This window comes from Hippocampus comes, unplaced genomic scaffold (genome assembly GCF_001891065.2).
Source record: "Hippocampus comes isolate QL1 unplaced genomic scaffold, H_comes_QL1_v1.1 scaffold132, whole genome shotgun sequence".
Lineage (NCBI taxonomy): Eukaryota > Metazoa > Chordata > Actinopteri > Syngnathiformes > Syngnathidae > Hippocampus > Hippocampus comes.
In genome coordinates, this window is record NW_017805467.1 from 2,037,902 (window position 1) to 2,045,426 (window position 7,525).

Here is a 7,525-nt window from a genome sequence, read left to right on the forward strand (position 1 = left end):
TCCATTTTGGTCCTGGCAAAGGCAAGGGTTGCATCCTTGAAGTCTCCAACTATTCCAAGAATGGAATTAACTGTACCTACAGTTGCAATAAAGATGGACCAGCTTCTGAGGAAAGAATTTGAGATGGAGCTTCAGGAGTCTATATTTTACACTGTGCTATGCTTAAGTACTTGAACAGTGAGAGCGTTAGATTCAAGCGGTTCATTGCAAACAGGGTTGCAGCAATCCTGGAGTATCCCCAGACATCTCAGTGGAGACATTTCAACACTGCTCTAAATCCCGCCGATCACGTCTCAAGAGGACAAACGGTGGAAACATTTTTGAAAAACGACAGTTGGCTCTCAGGACCAAACTTCTTACTCAGATCACAGGACCACTGGCCTAAAAATCCAGGTCCTGGACTGGTGGATAATAGATGACCTGGAGGTCAAAAGAGTGACTCCATTTCACGTCATTCAGGCACAAGAGCCCAACGATTCCACTGAATCAGGCTGGAGCCTAGTTTGTATAACTCAGAGAGTTGTTGAACAAACAGAAGGCAAAAAGAAGGAAATGAATCACATAAGGTGAAGAAGGCAAGATGTTTATATTCAATAAAACAGTCAAGGGAAAGTATCTAACTTGTGACGACTTGGCTAAAAAGCAGACATCGAAATTGTGAAGTACTGTCAAAAGCAAAGTTTCAAAGATTTAGCTATGCCAGAAGAATATCAAAGAGCAAAGAAAAGTAGGTCACCTTACAAGTTGAATCCAGTACTTCAAGATGGTGTTATGAGGGTTGGCGGAAGGTTGAGTCGTGCAGCCATGCCTGAGAATTCCAGACAGCAAGCCCAAGGACTCACACATCACAAAGCTTGTGCTGAGATACGTTCATGACATTCCAGTTCACGCCGGAAGGAATCACATGATGGCTAATCTTTGTCAAAGATTTTGGATCGCAGGAACTGTTCAGAAAGTTCTGTACAAATGTGTCACCGGTAAAAAAACTACATGGCAGATCTGCCAAACGGCCTACCTGACCATACGTCTCTCACCAGAGTCGGCGTTGATTATTCCGGACCATTCCAAGCAAGAAGGGGAGAAGGACAAGTAAAGAGATACAGCTTTATTCTTCACATGTTATATGAGCCGTATATCGGAAAGTTGCATCGATAGTTTGGAATGATCGCATTTAAAATGTGTGTGGGTATTTTATAGGATGTAACGTTTCCTATAGCTTTCATCCTATTGACGATCACCTTGTGGTTTTATTATTTTCAAAGCACATAAATACCTATTTGACCGCCTTTTAGGCGGAAGGATCTGCGTGGTGCACGGATGTGATGCGGTCAGGTAACAAGGGGTAGAGCCACAGTTTGTTTTTTTTTCCTCTCTCTTGCTCGCTTTCTCTGTTATCTCTCACTACGTTTGTTATTTTATTAGCCGCATTCTTGCTTGTGTCATTTTTGCATTAATTATGTGTATCATTGATTTAATTGTCAGTAAACTGAACAAAAACCAAGAGGAGCGTACGGAGTTTAACTCATTCAGTACCAGCCAATTCTGGACCAAGTCTGAAAAGACATTTAAAAACGTCTTAGGGAGTGAATGAGTAATTTCATCGACTGCACTGCAACTGAGATTGGTGCGTCAAGTGACCGTCTGTCTTAAAGCGAAGTGGTTGCGTGCATTAAACATGATGGCCTGAGAGTGTTGACGTAATGTAAATGTGACTGAACGAGACGTGGCTTTCAGTCGCACATCAACACTTTTGCTCCGACAGGCAAACAACCTGCAATGTTCGACAGCTACGAGGGACGGGCAGCCAATTATATTTTCTTTCCCTCTGGAGTCCATTAATCACCTCAAGACAAAAGGCCTCCCTTTGCTTCAAGGAAACTTCTGTCTTGCTATCACACTTCATTAGATTAGTTCTTAATTAAGAAATATGTCCCAGAATTTCAATTTGAATTATCCGAATGCCCTGCGATTGTGTGAAGTAGCTTTGTGGTGACATGCACTGCAGGGAGGACACTAAGTGAAAACAGACTGTGGCCTTTTGTGGAAGTAATGAATTTAGCTTAATGATGATGGAATGGAAGCAAGAGCTTCTAGGCAAGAGCGTCTCATTGGGAAGTCACTTCAAAAAGCAAGAAGTAGGTGTGAAGTGTGTGGCACATGTCAGATTACAGGAATAAAGCGTTGAGATATACACACTTGACACTGTTTAAAAAAAAAAATTAAAAATTAAAAAAGGAACTGAGCAGCATCACAAATCACAGTCTCCGAAATTACAATTGCTCCCTTCTCGTCATCACATCAATATGTCTGGAGTCACAACAAAAATAAAGTATTCACAATGAACCTGGTGGGAGGAAAGTTTACTTCTTCCAACTATGCAAACTTCTCCAGTGACAAGCAAGAAACGAAGTGACATATTTCCCTGTGCTTGCGTGGGTTTTCTCTGGGTAGTCCGGCTTCTTCCTACATTCTAAAAAGATTCTTCTTCATTGAAGACTCCAGTGTAAATTGCCCATTGGTGCAAATTTGAGTCTTTTTTGGAATGTAGGAGGAAACCGGAGTACCCGGAGAAAACCCATGCGGGCCTGGGGAGAACATGCAAACTCCACACAGGGAGGCCGGAGCTGGAATTCAACCCGAGGTGAGGTCGACGCGCTAACCATTGGACCTCCAGGGCCGCCCAAAATGTAAACATTTTAGTTTTTTTTTTTATAATCAAGCAAAGTGTTCTGAGAGTAGTTGGTCAAAAAGGATATCATAAAAGCACTACAGGACCAAAGCTTATTGGGTGCAAACCCCATCATTAATTCAACACTGCTTCTGTCATCCAGTGTTTGTTAAAGTGCTCTCATTATGTCTCATTCTCAAACATCTTCACCAACACGTCTCTACAAATCGTGAGGAAAAATGTTTGAACTATTAAAGGGAGACGCGTTCACTGTGAAAGAACGCAACGTGTATATTTTGGGTCTAAAACAGCCGTTTAAATTGGAACAACTTTAAAATATGAATGATTGACATTTATGGCAACTAAGTGCTGAATAACGCTTTTGAGAAAAATAAAACCACCTCTATTCTATATTTTGTTGAGTTACCCCAAGTTAAAATTTTATTGCTGCCTTGAAATTTTGAGTTCCTTCAACTTTTTCCCCCTGTGTTCACGAGTACAACAATAGATATTGAAATATATTTTTTATGGACCGGCCCGGTGGCCGACTGGTTAGCACATCCTTGCTTCCTTGCTTCTCATGTTGCTTCGTTTTGTTTTTTTCCCCCCTCCACAATCACCCAGACTGGTTTGGCATTTCGAACATGCCGCAAATTAAGAGGGTAATGTGGACACTGACCTCTAAATCATGTTGTATTTTCTGCTTCGACATTCATCTACAGTTCAATTATGTCATCAAGCATTAGCACTACTTCTGCAGGAACATTTCCTTCATGAAATCCATATTCCAAATGAATGTCGTAAGGATTTATTGATCAAGCGCTTCACACTCCTGATGGGTGTAACCTTAGGGCGAAGGTCAGATTTAACATTTGTCAAAGGCTCTCAGACGTCTTGATTGGATTGACTTACTGCGGATGTTCCAAGACTTTTTGCCTGCAGTTCTAACATACGAGTAATAAGGCAGGGTGGCAGTTACATCAACCAACCAGAAAATGCTGAAGCTGTAAATGAGGTTACAAAATAATGGTGTTACCCTGATTGAATGGGGTGGACTCCGCCCCATGCCCCAGTCAGCTGAGAAAAACTGAATGAATGAAGGAATGAGTATTATGTTGTTTCTCTGCGAGTGATGAGTTGGCAAGTTGAACATGGGATACGTTTTGATATTTTCGAGATATGATCATAACCTTTATGAGCCATGCTCAAGCCATGTGCCGTCAGTATACATGGATTGGGTTTTAGAACAGTATGTGACCATATTTATAATTTCACGATTACCATTGGATAAAATAGCCCCAAAATGCGATGCAGGCTGGGAGTCCACACATTACTGTCCATCGCCATGCAAACACAACAAAAATTTATGTTGTAGCATAAAATTGTTATCATTAAAGCACAGTTGCAGTAAAATGTGAATTTCAATCTTTTTTATTTATTCCTGACTTTTTTTATGTTGATAGTGGTCAGTCAGTAAGTTCTAATAAAAAAAAAAGTGTGTTTGTATATTTATTTATTTATTTATTAGCTTTCATTGAACCCATTGCGCACCAAATCCAGCAGACACTTAAACAGCTTCTGCCACTGAAGAAAAGACACGAGGCAGAGCTGGAGGTAGCAGAGATGAAGATGTTCTCTTTGGGAGTGACCAGGTTGGATAGGATCAGGAATTAGGACATCAGAGGGACAACTCATGTTAGAGGTTTTGGAGAGAAAGTCAGAGAGGCCCGATTGAGATGGTTTGGACATATCCAATGAGTACCCATTGTTTATTTGAATTAAGTTGTTTTTTTGTTTGAGAACAGGTCTTCAGTTGTCCAGGTACTTGTGTATGACTGGAGCTAGGACATGTTGCTGGCCAATGACTGGTTCAGAGTATGTGAAAGTAGCATTTTGAAGGTTTAAGCCCTTCTCGCACAGCACTTGCTCAGTGTGAAAGGGTCGCGTGGGAGTGCGGAAAGGTGATGGCACCCCGTTTGCCAATGTGCTCATATTTGGAAGTTCTCAGCATACCAGGAAGTAAACGCAGAGAATTCTGCCACTGGTTTAGATGGGAGATAGACTGCACCTCGACAAGATGTATCTGTCACCGTTGCAAAACAAAACAAAAAAGCGCTGGCTTTGCTCATTTAAGAAGGAGGAGTTTATTCTCGTTAGTGATGGAGAGTTCCACCAACATGGGTTCGAGGCAATGTTCCCATAAAGCTGCACGGTTGAGCAATCGTGCACTGCTCTCAGCTTCTCAGAGAACACGGTGACACACATTACATTTCTACAATCATCATTTCCACCCCAGTTTAAACTACAAACAGGACAACACTCCCACTCCCATTACAGGTTCAGTAGCGCGACAGCAGGTGTTCACTCAGTTGTTCCACAATAGTTTGAAGAATATATTGACACACACACACACACACACACACACACACACTGGGCATAGTTTATGAGCCTCTTAAATGAGGCTTTTTCATGCATTTCAGAGTTAAGGTGACTAGAAATTTTTGTGTGTGTGTGTTTTTTTTTTATTACATATTTGCTATTACTGTATGAGTGGACAATGTGGGACAATGTTTATACAGACTGGATTGAGACTTAATTAATTATGCTACAATAAAAGTAACAACAATGGCTGATTTTATTAGTGTCAAAAATCTCTATTCAGTCAAATGTTCTATTTTGATATGCAGGTGGTTTGAATTTTTTTCATAACATACCTACGTCATGTAACTTTTTATTTAGACAGTTCCAAAGAGTGCTGAGGGGGTTCGTGTGAATGCTTAGACACATGAAAAATTAGAGGGAGCATTGCTTCCGGGTACATTTCAGAAAACTGCTCTCTGCTCAGTCACATTATTGTTTGTCATCTCTTGTATGTCCCAATGCTTGGGACACTGACACACCGTATTTAATAACGGTTTCTCAAGTGTCCTCATTCCATTACCTGGATATACGTAAGTCTGCCAAAATGGCATCAAATCACTCTGCCAGCCCATCTCCAAATAGAGGCGCTCGTCTGACGTCATGGCCATGTTGCTGTCAAATAGAACATTTTGTACATGGTCGTTTTTTTCAGCTGAAAACGTCTTGCTTTACATGGTCTTTCTTTTGGGGCTAAAAACGCCTGACTGAAACATGGTCTTTTTTTCCGGTAATAAACGCCTTACTATACATGGTCGTTTTTTTCGGTCAAAAACGCCTTACTGTACATGGTTGTTTTTTTCAGCTAAAAACGCCTTGCTATACATGGGTGATATTTTGGATAAAAAATGCCTTACGATACATGGTCTTTTTTCGGGGAAAAAACGCCTTACTATACATGGTCGTTTTTTTTTTTCTGAAAAAAAAGCCTTACTATACATGGTCGTTTTTTTCGGCTAGAAACACCGTACTATTCATGTTTGTTTTTTTCGGCTAAAAACGCCTTACTGTATATGGTCGTTTTTTGGGGGGCTAAAAACGCCTTACTATACATGGTCGTTTTTTCGGTCAAAAACGCCTTACTGTACATAGTCGTTTTTTTCAGCTAAAAACACCTTGCTATACATGGGTGATTTTTTTGGGATAAAAAAAACGCCTTACTATACATGGTCTTTTTTTTCGGGAAAAAAAAGACCTTACGATACATGGTCGTTTTTTTTCGGCTAGAAATGCCTTACTATTCATGGTCATTTTTTTTCTGCTAAAAACTCCTTACTATACATGGTCGTTTTTTTTGGCTAGAAACACCTTACTGTATGTGGTCGTTTTTTGGAGGCTAAAAACATGGTCGTTTTCGTTATGAAAAACGCCTTCCTATACATGGTCGTTTTTTGTTGTGAAAAACACCTTCGTATACTTAAAAAATAGTTTACAAAATAAATAAGCCTTCCTATTAATGCGCTCAATTAAAAAAAAAACTCTCTCAGAAAGGGACAATGTGAAATGTACATACCTGGCCTGGTAGTTGAATGGTTAGTGTGTCGATGTCCCAGTGCAGCGGTGCAGCGTTGGAATCCGGCTCTGCCCTTCCTTTGTTTTCTCAAAAACAAGCGTGGCCATCCATTCACAAAATGCTTTACCACATATGGTTGCCTTTTTTGGCTGTAAAAAAAATGCCTTACCAGATACAGGGTTGTCTTTTTTGGGCTAAAAACACCTTCCTATACATTGTCGTTTTTTTTCGGCTAAAAATGCCTCACTATACATGGTCTTTTATTTCGGCTGGAAACGCCTTAGAAGACATGGTCATTTTTTTTCGGCCAAAAACGCCTTACTATACATCGTCGTTTTTTGGGGGGCCAAAAACACCTCATTATACATGGTCGGTTTTTTTCGGCTAAAAACGCCTTACTATACATGGTCGATTTTTTTTTTTGTGAAAAACGCCTGACGATACATGGTCGTTTTTTTCGGCTAAAAACGCCTTACTATTCATTTTTGTTTTTTTCGGCTAAAAACGCCGATCAAGATTCCCACTCTTCCGCTTGCTTTTTATTTATGGACCTTTTAAGGACTTTTGAGGGCTAATTTAGCCTTTTTAAGGACTTTTTCTCCATTCAGCAGGGGATTCACGGTGGATTTAATGAACAGAAAGCCACACATCACTGAGCTGGTGCTCAAATCAATGCTGTGAAAGGAAGGGCACATTTTTATTATTAGGGGCAATCAGCTAACCCTTTATTTGACATACTGTATGTCAAATTGGCTCGAAATACCTGAAGTGATCACGTCATCGTCATCGGAACTGATCGGAGATGGCAGGAAAAGCAGAGCGGGAACCAGGAAGGCATATGCAGCCCAACACCATGGTTTAAGGGGAAGGGCGCCAGGCGCATTTTCCGACAAAATTATTAATTGGAAGGGTGGGGAAAGTGACAT

The 7,525-nt window shown here is 40.6% G+C and overlaps 1 long non-coding RNA gene across 1 annotated transcript; it reads right to left on the minus strand.

Moving 5' to 3' along the window:
• Positions 1–6,791: 6,791 nt before the first annotated feature.
• LOC109518973 (uncharacterized) lies at positions 6,792–7,038 on the minus strand. Its single transcript, XR_002168852.1, has 2 exons — positions 6,956–7,038; positions 6,792–6,878 (listed from the first exon to the last, which is right to left on the minus strand). It is a non-coding gene; the product is annotated as an uncharacterized LOC109518973 (long non-coding RNA).
• Positions 7,039–7,525: the final 487 nt, after the last annotated feature.